The 14767-nt window shown below is 42.7% G+C and overlaps 1 protein-coding gene across 1 annotated transcript in view; it reads right to left on the reverse strand.

The window, feature by feature from the left end:
* The window catches only part of npas1 (neuronal PAS domain protein 1), a 56587-nt gene extending 46779 nt beyond the window's left edge, over positions 1 to 9808 (reverse strand). The window contains 1 exon segment of the mRNA XM_059331757.1: positions 9215 to 9808. The gene's annotated coding sequence lies outside the window, so the exon portion shown is untranslated.
* Between the last annotated feature and the right edge of the window lie 4959 nt (positions 9809 to 14767).

The raw sequence follows: 14767 nt of genomic DNA on the forward strand, positions 1-14767 counted from the left end.
TCTCTCTTTCTTTGGCCCGGCTGGGTCAGCACAATCAAGTCAGTGGAGCTTTGCCGGGGCAGTAGAAAATGGATTATGTCTCGAGTTTGAGCATGGCTATGCTGACCTTGGCTAAGAGGGGTCAGCAGAAGCTGCGCAGGTTTGGCAGATATCATTTCATAAATCTGGGCTAAAACAGCCAACATTAAATGTATGCATGAAAACTTCTTGGACCAATTTCAAAGGCAGCAGAGTCAATGAGGGATTCAACACAGAGAGAACAGTTGTTGGAAGAGGAGATCGGGGCATTTTAGGCGGCCATAGTAAAGAAAAATATATGATTTCTATTTCTAAAATGGTCCTATAGGCAAGTGATAGAATTATTAGCCCCAATGGAAACTAAAAAAGGGTAAAATGTGAATATCTACCTCCCAGTTTCTCCTTCCACAATGCAATGTTTGATCAGCATGCACTAAACAAGATGAGAGTTCTTCCGTACTTTTTTTCAGTGCATGAGTGCGTTCGCTCTGACAAGTACGGCCACAAACTAGTGGAAACGGTGGCTGAGGTTGTTGCAGCAGTTACGGTTGCTCCGGTGAACACACAAACGGAAAATCACATTCATTTAAATCCAGTTTTTATGACTGTCAAGTGGGTGATCAAGCCGGCAGATAATTGCAGTAAAATGTTGGCCGTAAAATGCTCTGTTCAGTTGAAATTTGCCATTAAAAAGAAGAACAAGACGTGGTCAAAGCTGCGATAAGCATTTCCAGTAAGCCCTCAAAAACCTTGTTAGATTTGAGACAGCACCACCCTGTCAAACTTCAAGCACTTCACAAGTACGTAGTGTACAATACACAGTGTAGCGGATTGGCACTGTCAGGCTGTTAAGCACAACAGGGCTTTGAGCTAAATGCTAACGTAAATGCAAACACGCACACAATGACAATGCTAACATCCTGAAAATTAGCAGGTTTAATATTTACCATTTCACCATCTTAGTTTAGTTTGTTAGCATGTGAACATTTGCTAATTAACAGTACACACTAAATGCAGCTGAATTATATTAACCAAAGTACTGGAAAACATTTGGAGCTGATGAAGGAGAAGTCAGGGAATGTATCTGCACCACATTTCATGGCAAGAGATCAGAAACTTTAGTCTGACCGTCACTCCCATCCCTAGAGCAATGTCGGCTAAAAAGTAGCAATACTGCAATACATTTTGCACAACATTCATTGAGAACTAGGCGACGTATTTAGTAAAATCTGCATCACAATTAACTATCATAGATAAATACAACTATTATTGCAAAAATACATCAATGCATGATTAATTCCAGCATGAATCATTCAAGTTTCTGGACTCGGATGGTTAAATATGTGGTTCGATATAAATAGTTGTTGTAGGTATTTTAAGTTGTATGATATAGGATTCAAAAACGTACTTTAAAACTGACTGCCATATACGTAAATTTAAGTCTAAGATATTGATCAATATGGTTAATATTCCAGCCCTAGGTGTAACCTCTTCCCAGAGCCCTTTCATTGACAGAATATTTAGTCCAAGGCTTATGTTTAAGGCTACGGCGTCATTCATCTATAGGAAACCTATATTTTTCCCTCTCAAGCTTCCAGCCTGCAACATTGACAGTCCTCTTTTCAGAGAGTCTGGTGAAAAGAAGACAGGGTCGAGGAGAGGGCAGCGCACCTCTGTCTAACAACTTCACCTCTGTCACCTTCTCTATCTCACCTGGATAAATGCACTACATGCCAAATTAGGCTGGGTACAGTAGGGCGGAGAGATCAAGAGGAGACACAGGCAGGAAACAATTTACTCTCAAATTTTCTCTGCCTCACAAACACACTCACACACACATGCACAGCCTTTTTCCATCCCATACCTGAATGTTTATCTCTTAATTGACCCTATCTGTGCTTATCTAATCTCTCCCTCCATCTTTCTGTCTCGGACTATCTCTCCATCTCTCTCTGCGTCTCCCTCTATCTGGGCAGACACAGGGGCGTAATGGACAGGGGCCTCCACAGTAATTATTCAATCAACCTCATAACCTTGTCGCAGGTTGGGCGGCCCATTAATGCACTCACCCAAATGGACCCCGCCACTTTGACTGCTAATGCTCCGGCTAGCTAGCAGCACAACAGGCTGAATGTCAGAAGTGTCATCTAGACAGAGTGTGAAACAATCCGCTCAATAGAGCTGAGTCGACTTTTCCTGTAATGGCACAGTGGGAAATATATAGAAAAGCAAAAGTGTGACTTCTGAGAGCACCGAGAGTAAAAATATACTGCGCCCACAGCTGTAGGGATCAACCTGTATCAAGTGTGACCGCAGGTGTTCGCAATGTGTTGCTGCAGTGCTACATATTCATAAGTGTGGTGCATGTGTGTGTGTGTGTACGTTGAGTGTGTGTTTGAGACCCCGACCCTATAGAGTCATGCTCTCTTGGCACGGTCTCAGCAGCAGCAGAGCGGAGGGCACTGCGGCGAGCGCTCACAGCCGCTGTTTGCCGTGCGTTTTTCTCTGGCTGCTCGCTTGGCTCCCGCTCTGTTTATTTTCAGCAGGGACGTTTAATTAGGGCCTCCAGCTGTCAGAGGTTCGTTAGCGTGCCCCTCCTCTCCCAGAGCCGCCCCTCCCTGTAGGGAGTCAGGGGCATCAGGCAAATGAACACATTTAAGTCAAACAGCACGCAGACAGACAATAGCCCCGCTGCCTCGCCACCAGCTCCCCTAGGTAGAGACATGGTTGTTTTATGCCTCATCTCCTCAACCCCTGGGGCCCAATAGAGAGGCTGGCCAAGACTGTGAATGTGGAGGCAGAGGAGCTCTCATAGCCCACTGGAGACGACATGCACACTGCGATCATGCAAAGGTGAAGAGCAGGACCTGCAGCTGACAACAGGAGGAAGGTACTCTGGTTCCAGAAATCAGGATTTATATGATTTTTGTTAAATTAGGAATCCAACAAAGACTTAGGAACTTGACCTTGGGGGAAAACATTGTTTCCCTTTGAGTTAATAAAGCGAAAAAATACATTGAAAAAAAAATACATGTGTTTCCTTACTTAAGATCACAACCTTGCCTTTTTCACCAACATGCAAGCTGCAGTTTTTCCCCATGTCTGGACTGCAAATGTTAGGTCAGCATCACACAGAAGCAAGTGACTATATCTGATTGTCTTGTCCGCAAATTTGATGAATTTTGGTCAAGCAAAAAGGGAGCGGCCAAACTTTCTGAGCAGTGTGGAAGGTAACAGTATGAATACATGCCACAGCTCATCAAGACCAAAGAAGTTCCAGTGTCTTGTTTCCAGCTGCTGAACAAAAGTGAAGAGAGAGTCTGTCAGAGTGCTGCTCTGCCTCGGATGAATGTATTTATTCGCTGTCTTTTTACTGAGCATGAAGTTTTCGATTATTGTGTATTTTAAAAGGAAAATTTTAAAAAGACTGGTGCAGACAGCTGCATGGATTAAAATGAAAGCATAACTGCATAACTGTGTGATTTGTGCAACTGAAAAACAGGTTGAGGACCAGTTGATTTTCCTTCCCATTGTTTCGTCTGTGCAGCTCTGGGCTGACAGTCTGATTGTAGATCTGTTGTTTTTTTAGAGTTACTTTGGTATTTTTGATACTTTTTAAGGTGGATATCATACATTTTAAACAAACGGTATAGAAAAAGTATTAAAGTATCGATACTTAAATGAAAAAGTATTTTTTTAACTCCCACTAACTCTCCCCTTGTTTCCTGTCACCTCTTAATTGTCCACTATTGAATTAAAGCTAAAGCAAGGCTGGCATGAGCTTCCACCTAAAATCAAAACTATGTATAACACCCTAACTCATTCTGGTCATTTTTCAATGTTTACTCCAACTTAATTTGACAGAAACCAGTCTTCAGACAGGTCTGTGCTGCTCCTCCAACCCCCACCCGTTAACTAAATCACTAACTAAAGGTAAAAGTGGAGTACACATACAACGGCGGTGTAAGATATTCTTGTGAATAATATTTTATCAAACAGAGAACGTTCAATATCACGGAAGATGTAGAAAACATGGTTGGAAATAACATGAACAGAATATTTGATGTAGCTAGTTTTCTATCTTGCCTTTCATGTTGTTGAGTAGTTGTAAATGAGTGTCTGGAGCGTCCGGGGAGATGAAGTTTGGTATTCTGGTTGGAGGGCTGAAAACTACTTATCATGCATTACGGCCCTGGTTGGACCTCAGGATTTGGAAGTCAAAAGACTTTTTAATGTACAATTTTTCAGCCGCTGATCAATCGACAGCCGCTGGACATGAAGATCTCCCCCCCCCCCTCGCTCTCTATCAGTATTCCATATTCTGACTCGCTCGGCATTCTGCTTCCGTATCGGAGCGCCGGCTGCGGTTGACCTTGAGGACTCTGGATCATTCCCAACCCAAGGTTCTCTCCAACTCTCAAGGGCCTTGGCGTCCCCCCCGCCCCGCTCCCTCCTCCACCCCCCTCGCTTCTCCCATCATCATCATCACCCCCCCCCCCATCTCTCCAAACCCCTCTTTGCTCCTCCCTGGCCCCTGCCTGGGTCATTAATTATCTAATGGAATCAATACGGCGTTAGATTGGACCGGAGTGACCCCGCCCGCCCCCAGGTATCTCCACGGTGATGAGGAGGAAGAGGAGGGTTCGGCGAGGGTGTAAAGGAATCATGATAACAGCGGCGTACAGTCACAGTGTGGACCGTCCCCTAAACTGGAAGAATACAGAATAAAGAGATCAGCGATAAATAAATGATTAGAGAGGGGGAGAGGGGTGGATGGAGGGCAGATGGGGGAGGGAGAGAGCATAAGTTGAGGCGGAGGGAGGCAAATCAGATGGTAAGCGAAAGAGAGAGAGAGAGAGGAATGAAGGACGGATGAAGACATAGATGAAAAAAAGGAGAGAGAAAGAGATTTGCTAATGTTCACCCTTGTAATCAATATCTTTCTCCTCCTCCTCTTTTATTACAGAGGGCTTTGGTGAGCGTTGCTTTGATGTCCACTCCTCACGGGCGAGGAGCTACGCAGAATCCAATCCATGCCTGTCATAATTACCATCTACCTCGGCCTGAGTACACACAAAAGAAATGCTCCACTTCACCTGTGCCGTATTAAATATGAAGTTGAAAGTATCAGCGCACAGAATCCCATATATTTACACTATTTACCAGAAAAACCGCAGCTTCTCTCAAGTGATTTTACTCAAATATTCTGGATGTCATTCCTCGCTCAATAGTGAAAGTAATGAAAAAGATTTAAGCAGCACAACAAGTAGAATAACTTGAAGAAGGATGCTGACTTTATCCCACAAACTGCCATTTTCAGCAACAATTTAGAGCTTAAAGGAGGAACATTGTCGTAATTGTTGCTTCGGGATCTACAAAATAATCCAAATAAAACAGACAAGTATGTCAAAATGAATAGACAATGTGCATTTTTTAAATTTCATAGCTTGATTGCAGACTTTCCCACAACTGTTTTTTTTGCTTTGGTCAGTTTAAACAGTATTTTACTTATTTATATTTCTTGTCCAATCTGAATATTTCTGTTCTGAAACCTCAGTGCCTTACAAGTTTGAATAAAGTGTTATATTGTATGATTGTAGAAAATATTCTTATTCTTATTCGTCTTAAATGCTCTAACCTAGAAGTAACACTGTACATTCTGGGTTAGTGTCCCATTTAAAAGGGCATAAAGATAGGAAAGATGTAGGAACAATAACAATGATAGCATTATAAAATTATTAAAAATGCTTCACCAGAGCAACTAAAATGTCTCTATATAAAAAAAGTAGACAAAATGTCAAATTAGATAGCTTTGGAAACTGAAAAAGCACTAAAAAGTAATGCATAAAATAAAAATGTTCAGTCCAGCATGAAGTTAACCATCCATATCTGCTTTAAAGAGAAAATCCTGGCTCAGAATAATCGCTGCAATCTATTCTAGGGGTTAAATATCCCGACCTCCATGTAAGGCTGGGCTAAAGGTGACTGAAGCCGGACTTAGAGGAAACTCAGAAATAAAAGCTTCGTATTTTGAGCACTTTCGCTGCAGGAATGCCGATGGTGATCACATGCTGATGATATTCATAAGCAACATTCCCAAAAAATTGTAAAAGTTACTGGTGAACAAACAGAAAAAGGTAGAAAGAAGGCAGAAACTTTTCCCTCTGACTTTCGAAGAGTCAGCTAAGTGGATGCAGGTCTCTATAAGGCAGAGGATGGTAAATCCACTCCCGCAGGCAGAGACCACATCAGCACTGACCTCCAAATAACCACAGGCCAAAGCACAGCACACAGGGTCACACACTCTCTCCAACACACACACACACACACACACACACACACACACACACCAATGTGTTTACTGAATAGCAGGACTTGAAAGCACACTCTCAATCTGCACACCAGCACAGAGATGTCCACATACTAATATAGACACATCAATTAGCATGGTGCAAATGTCAGAGTTCAGAGCAGAGTCAAACTCTTGATAAGAGTTGCACAAGTTGTGTAGGTGTCTTGCAGCACACTGGGGAATCCAGGATACCCGCTGGCTTCATGCTATATTCCCACTCACTGCTCAGAGCTCGAACGCTTTGTTTGAATATTTCCCGATATATTGTTAATTTATGTAACTTCTGCTTTATGTCACGGCATGCATTAGAGAACAAGAAAAAAGATAAAAGAGCGATTTTGAGGAAGATTTTGCACCTGATGTGAAAAGTGTGGATGCCTATACATCATGTGCACGTCACGAAGTAACTGCATGTGTGTTTAAGCGTGCGTGCATGTGTGTGTGTGTGTGTGTGTGTGTGTGTGTGCACAGCCTGGTGGATCCCTTCAGGCCGGCGTGTGAATGACAGCGGGGGTTATGTAAGGAGCCACAGCGGGGCCGGAGTGGACAGTCCGACCGGAGATCAGGTCAGCAGAGTGTGACACTAAACACATCTCCCTGACACTGCGCTGACACCCTCTGTCACAGACCCACACACTGTCTGTCAACGCTCCTCACACACACACACACACACGCACGGCGAGAGCAAGACGTGTGTGAGCGGCTGTCTGTCAACACAGCCGACACTGACCACCTTAGTGTGTGTGTAAGAGAGCAACAGAGAGAGACAAAAATATCAAGACAGGAAAAGAAAGAGGAAGGAAGGGAGAGGTGAGGCGTCTGTCTACCTGCGAACTTGTCAATAAGTCATGAAAAGTGACTGTCAGCTTCTATCTAACAGCCAAGATGCATTTATATATTATTGATATTCATTTATCTACTTCATTTATGCAAAATGAAAACATAAAAACTGGCAAAGGAAACCAGATGTTAACCGCACAACATAATCAGAACCATACATCAGCGCTAATCTTTGACGGTCAGCACAATAAAAGTGGCTTAAAACAACAGCTCCAACTCCCTTTTATTACTGTAAATTCATCGCTTCATCTGCCGTCTTCAAACGGGACAGTCTGTTGCCGACATTATTCACAAAGTAATCCAAGTCATGGTCTGTCACACAGTCGCCTGCTGCTGGCATGCTCCTTAAACCCAAAAAGCCAAGGAAGAAACTCAGCGTCTGGGTCTAATAAAAAGGCCTAAACGTGGGTCACGACCAAAGCATCCTGCACATGTGAGAACTGGAACGGATGGAGAGGCTTAGTGGCTCAGTGGGCCGGGGTATAAACTGTACCGCGGACATGTGATGACACGGTTTGACCCTGTTTTCGTGTCAGTGCCGCTACATATACGTGCGTCGCTGGCGATTTTTATTGAAGCCGTCAGAGAAGTAGAAATGTAAAAAAAGCTGGAAAAAGATTTTAAAAATACTGCTTACTTATTCTGCTGGATAACATAAATGGTGGACACCTGATGGCACTTTGACACCTGAAAGTGTGCAGGTAGTTATTTGGTTTAAATTAACTAAAGCACCTGCTATCTAAAGCAGGTGTGTGTGCAAATGGAGCTGCAGCAGCAGAATTTATGGCACAGGTTTTTGGATAAACGTTGAAAACCTACATATGGAAAAATACAAGACATATGCACGCAAATAAGGAATCTTTTAGGAAATCATTCACATACTTTAACATTTGCACACACCCGTGTAAGCACACACGTTTTTCCTTTCCAACTATTCTGACTTTTACTTCATGTGACAAGCGTCCGACCACAGTAACTGCAAATTATAAAAGAAAAAAACAACAACCTGGAAAGCTGAAATCACTATGTGATGGTTTGATGTTGTTATTTACTTTACAGCAGCAGCGAACACAGTGCGTTTGTCACAGTCATTCTGTCTATTTGGACCACCTGCTGCAAACACCCTGAAGGCTCCGAATGCTGATAAGCCAGTAAACTGTGACCAATTCTGCCTCTGCAGGTGGAGACGGACACGGAGACGCTCACTCTCTGCCTCCAGATCTCAAACTCCTCCACAAGCAAAAACACACACACACACACATGCACACAAAATGTATCAGAAAGTGGCGGGCCATTATTATTCTCACATTCAGCACAGAACAAAAACCCAATTATTTGGCTTTTTATCTAAAAAAGCAAGTGAAAATGTTTTATCAAGAACTTTGTGTAAAAGCAATAATGGTGCTTTCAAGCAAGAGCAAACATTTAATCTAACTGTAATCAAATGTTATCAATATGTTTTTATATTATATTATAAATGTATGTTTACATGATAAAAATCATTTTCTGTAATTATATCTAGACCGCAGCAAGGAGAGCAAAGATCTGTTTAAAAACAAAACTTATTCTTTTATCCTTATTTTATATTTTTTTCCCGAGAAAAATGACTTTCTACTAATTAAAAACGTGCCAATTTACTTGAATAAATGTCGTGATTGTGAAATTTTCCCGTTCTGTTATTAATTAGACTCAGCAGAAAGTTAACACCGTTGCATACATGCTCATATTTTATCTGAGAGGAAAAGAAAAACTACTCCAGGTGCAATTTTAGCAAGTTCCAACAAAAAACGTCTAGATTAAAAAGATATGAAAATAGACTGAGACATCACTTTAAACTGTGCAAATATCTAAATAAAGGTGACAACTTTATCGCTGTGCATATGTGTGTGTGTCCAGTGTGTGTGTGAGAGTAAATCGAGCGACAAAGTGTGTGTACACCCATGCATGTGCCTGTGTGTGTGTGTGTGTGTTGACCATAAGTTGTTAGATCTATTATCTACTCACCTGACGGGCATTTCCAGCGTTCAGTCTGCTGCTGTTGATCTGATCCACTTTGTCTCCCTCCTCCTCCTCTTCTTCTTCTTCTCCTCCTCCTCCTCCTCTCTACGGAGCCCCTGCTCTGCCCTGGCGTTGCCCCCCCACCACACCACCTCCACCACCAGCACCTCGAGCTTAAACACAGCAAACAAACACTGTGTGTGTGAGCCGAAGGGGGCTGGGACGGGGGCAGCGTCAATCCCCTCACTTTCACAAAAGCCGCGGCCGTGCAGCCGGACACATCGCAGACTCCCGTTGCACAAAAGTGTGTGTGTGTGACAGAGAGAGAGAGAAAGGGCGAGAAAGAGAGTGAGAGAGAGAGAGAGAGTGTGTGTGTTTGTGTGAGTGGAGCTAGCTGATGTAGCTCTCCTTGGCTCTCAGACTCACTTCACCAACACTCTGCTCCGCTGCTTCTTGGAGATGGACTCGGATTAGGACACAGCCAGTGTGAGAATCTCTTTCCTCGCTCTCTCTCCCTCACTACGTCTCTCTCTCTCTCTCTTTCTCTCTCTCTCTCTCCAGCCGGCATGCTCCCTCCCACCCTTCCTCTCTCCCGCTCACTCATTCACTCTCCTCGCTGAGCTTCTTTCTTTTCATTTCCTCTTGGGAAAGCCGTGCACACCAGTTGTCTCTGCCTTCAGCTGCTCTCGCTCTCTCTCTCTCTCTCTCTTGCTCTCTCTCTCTCTCTCTCTCTCTCTCTCTCTCTCTCTCAGTCACTAGTAAATATAAAAGGCATGCTTGTACAGCCCCTCGCCTCAGTCTCTCTCTGGCTCTCGCTCCCTAACTCGCTGTGTCTCATGCTTTCGTTTACCCCCACCTCCCCGTGCCCCCCTCACTTTCTTTCTCACTGTCAAAGCTGCCTTTCAAATGCTGATTAGCAGCCGGAGTAAAAGAGAGAGAGAGAGAGAGAGAGAGAGAGAGAGAGAGAGAGGGATGACTGAAACAAGTGGGAGATTCCATCACATCCACACGTATTGTAAACTGTGACTCCTGTCCCGTGCAAACACACAGAAACTTGTTTTTGTCACTTAGAAGGCCGTCACGTTGACTCACATGAATTCCTGGAGACTTGCACAAACCTACCGGTAACCAAAAAAAAATGTTTTACTCCTAAAAGTTCATGTTTTTTGTTCAACAAGTCCTCCAAACTAAATGAGAAACCCAACATATGTCTTTGTCCTCCAAAACGACCCGTGTCTGACGGCCCTATCGGAAGTCTGCTACCGTTTGTCAGTCAGCCTTATAAACCTGTTACAGCCGTTATTCATGACAAGCTTTTTCTGATCTGTTCAAGGTTCAATTTATTCATCCATATAAATATGGGAAATTACAATTCACCCAGCCAAATTAACCGACACTGCCGCTACCATTGTTCAGGATTGTTTAGATTTAGGCACAACAGCTACTGGGATGTATTGGAGGTGGGGTTGTCTGAGGTACTTATCCATATTCAGTGTATTACCTGCAGTGGATCGCAGCTGGCACGCCCCCAGTTTGGAGAAGCAGGCAGGAAGCAAAGCAGTGTACTGCTGTGGACGGGGGGGCAGCAGTTTTATAGACACCAAAAAAAAAAAAATCTAAATCACTTTAACCCATAAGAACCCACAGTGACACCCATGTAACAAACACTTTAAATATTCTAGGACAGGGGTCTCAAACTCAAATTACCTGGGGGCCACTGGAGGCAGTATCAAAATGACCAAAAAAATCTAAATTACTTAAGAAAGACACCAAAAAAGACAGACAAAATGACTTAAAAAGACACAAAATGACCAAAAAAGACACAAAATGACAGAGGAAAACTAAATTACTTAAAAAAGACACCAAAAAAGACAGACAAAATGAATTAAAAAGACACAAAATGACCAAAAAAGACGCACAATTACAAAAAAAAGGACACAAAATGACAGAAAAAAACTAAATTACTTAAAAAAGACACAAAAAAGACGCAAAAATTACTAAAAAAGGAGACACAAAATGACCAAAAAAGACACAAAATGACAGAAAAAAACTAAATTACTTAATAAAGACACAAAAAAGACACAAAATTACTAAAAAAAAAGACACAGGGGTCTCAAACTCAAATTACCTGGGGGCCACTGGAGGCAGTATCAAAATGACCAAATAATCCAAATAACTTAAAAAAGACACCAAAAAAGACACCAAATTACAAAAAAAAACCCATAAATATGTTCTGCGTGATTCACTTGTTCTGTGATATATCCCCCATAACTTTCTTTTACGGATAACTGGGTCTGGGTTCTTATGGGTTAAATGTATGCTCTATTTATAGTCTTTTTACAGCTTTACCTTGTTTACGTGGGAAGAAGTGCAGCTGTTTTCTCTGCCCTCCTCAAAGACTTCATTGACAAAAACAATAATTTTTACTTTTTCAAAACACAGAAGTTGCCTCGATTGTAAACATAGCTACACTTCAACTGATAAAAACCTCCCACTGCTTGTTTCAAACATATCTGAAACATTAACCACTCTGACGCTCTACACCAGAATGAGAGCGATGCAGTTAAAAAAAAAAAAAATGGAGCATTCCATTTATGAATGAATTAACGAACTAAAACATTCACTGCGCTCAGCACTCTTCTGCTGCGTCTCCTCAGACAGAGTGTATACGTTCTGTTGATCAGACTGTGGTACATTCTCACAGCGATTTTACCAACAGTCCAGTTTGGGCCTATTTACGAACGCACCCTGAGTCATCTTCTGACATCAATACATGGAGCTGCAGACTTTAATGAAGCCTGATTTCAAATGAAGCAAAACTTTGGCTGAAATTTTGTGGGAAAACATTTGATAATGAGACGAGTCTGTCGGAGGCAACATCTCCTGCATGCTGCTCTTACATTAAATTAAAAAAATGTTCGCTTCTCCAAGTGATGGAGGCAGGAGCATGAAATGAATGGTCCAACATACTGAACATAAAAAACAAAAAGTAGCACAGAACGGAAATACTCAAGTAATGTGGCTCAGATTTGTACTCGAGTACAGTGCATTTAGTTCAACCTGGTCTCACAGAAATCCGTGAAATAGCCACGGATTTTGCTTAACTCAAAATCCGTGGAATAGCCACGGAATCGCTCAAATTTCCGTGAAACTGACACGGATTTCGCTACAATGCAAGTTAATGACAGTCATATTTTTCTGGCGAGATCTTCACCACAAAGTGATTATGTACATTCACTGAGTGAATATTTAGAAAATAAAACATATATTTCTCGCTAGAAATGTGATGCATTTTTATGCAGAAACAAAGTCAAAATATTGATTTTTCACTAAAAATGAGAGAACTGTCCGCCATGTTTTTTGTTCTGACCGCCAGGACCTTGAAAGTCACGTGTCTTGGAACAAACCAATAGCCACGGGATATGACTGTCATTAACTTGCATTGTAGCGAAATCCGTGTCAGTTTCACGGAAATTTGAGCGATTCCGTGGCTATTCCACGGATTTTGAGTTAAGCGAAATCCGTGGCTATTTCACGGATTTCTGTGAGACCAGGTTCATTTAGTTACATTCCTCTGCTGACTGTATGTACTGTATGCACAACCTATAATCAACATGTGCACACACCGGCGTACACACACACACACACACACACACACACACACAAGAGCGTATATGTGAACAAATAATCACACTCAGAGACTCACTCAAGTACTCTCTCTCCCACCAATCTCCCCCTCCTCCCCCCTCTCCTCTGTTCGTTCCCCTTGCCCTCAAACACTACTCAGAATATTGATACATCACCCCCTCCTCCTTTCTCTCTCTCTCTCTCTCTCTCTCTCTCTCTCTCTCCGTCTCTCTCTCTCCCTCCATCACTCACTTTCTCTACTGAATACTGATAGGCTGTCTACTCCGTGGTCTGAGTTTCAAATCTCTCCCTCCCTCCTGCTCCCTCCAGTCGCTGCTGCACCCACTACAAAAAAAAAAAAAAAAAAAACAGCAACATAAAGGAGGAAATAGCAGAAGTTAATGCACTGAGGTAGACATAAATTCACTTAAGTACCATTTCAGATTATGTCAAGCTAAAAATGGGCTTAACATTGTGGAAAGGAGGGGAGAGGGGTGACAGAGGAAAAGGAGGGGGGAGGGGGGAGGGGGGGGGGCTGCTTTGGTTGGCTGTCTTGCCAGCGGAAACTGGCCGAGCGTCTCGCTGCACTGTAGTGAACGGGCGGCGGGCAACAAAAGGGAAAAAGACGTGTGAAAAGTTCAGGCAAATGAAGACGCATTCAGTGGTTTTTGTCCAACTCCCACCCTCCCGCCTCATTGTTGGGCATGTCAGCTATGGTGCGGCCGAGGGGGGGCGGGGGGGGAGAAAGGAGTGAATGAGGTCGTCAAAGAGTCCCAGTGAGCCCCCCCCCCCCTCCACTTCACACACACACACACACAAACACACAGACACACACTCAACAGCTTGAAACAGCTGAGAGAAGGAGAGAGCGACAATAAGAGAAACAACACAGACAGAAAAAGAAAACGTCCTGCTTTTCTCACATGGATGGGAAGGTGGAAGGGCCTTTCAGGGTATTTGTGTGTTTAAGTGTGTGTTGGTGTAAGTGTGTGTCTGTGCAGGATGGAGTGTGTGTGTGCCGAGTCTCTTTGGAGGAGGCTTTCTGTCTGCATTAGAAGTGCAGCGCGTCTGAGACACTGGGAGAGGGAGTGTGTGATTTTGTCCTCCAAGTCTTCCCCAGGCGTCCTTGAAGGAGACTTGCAGGGAATATCTGACTCTGTGTGTGTGTCAGTGTGTGTGTGTCAGTGTGCGTTTGAGCCCTCACAGGCTTAGTTTAGTACCAGAGGCTTGCCTCGCGGAGCAGCATTACAGGTGTTCCCGTCACAAATCAGGGTGCTCCTGGAAGTGAGAAAAACTGCAACCTCAGGCTGCAGAATTAACCCGGCCTGATGGATGAGAGATGTAATTGAATTGAGTGGGTAAATAAGAGTAAAAAATCCTGAGTCAGTGTGTGTGTGTTTGTGTGTGTATGCATGTGGAATAGCGTGTGACGACTGTTGCAGTCAGCGAGACAGTCACACCCATGTCTGGCCTTGTTTCTCCGCCTGTCTACACATGCTATCGGCTGTGGTCAGTTCGATGTAGTGACAGAAAACTGCCTTTTCAGAAACAGCTCAAAGAGAAAAGTGATGGAAGAAATACTCTGAACCTTCACTTCAACAAAGTAACACAGAAAACATTCGGTAACACTTTACAATAACCATCATTTATAAATGGTAAACAGATTTATGAATGTTTAATCATCATTTATAAACTGTATATAGGCCATTTAGAATGGTAAATGCATAATGTATTAATCTTTAACTAACTAAATAATTTATAAATGGCAAATAGATGCTATATTAATGTAAGTTTATAGTTACTTTACCATTAACAAACAATTAAATTAAATTAAAAGTTTATTAAAAGGTTTAGTTGCACTCATTATAAACATTTTTAACACCATATTAAGTATGTTAATGAATCTGAAATGATTCATATACCTTTAAGAAA

Source organism: Centropristis striata, chromosome 4 (assembly GCF_030273125.1).
Source record: "Centropristis striata isolate RG_2023a ecotype Rhode Island chromosome 4, C.striata_1.0, whole genome shotgun sequence".
NCBI lineage: Eukaryota > Metazoa > Chordata > Actinopteri > Perciformes > Serranidae > Centropristis > Centropristis striata.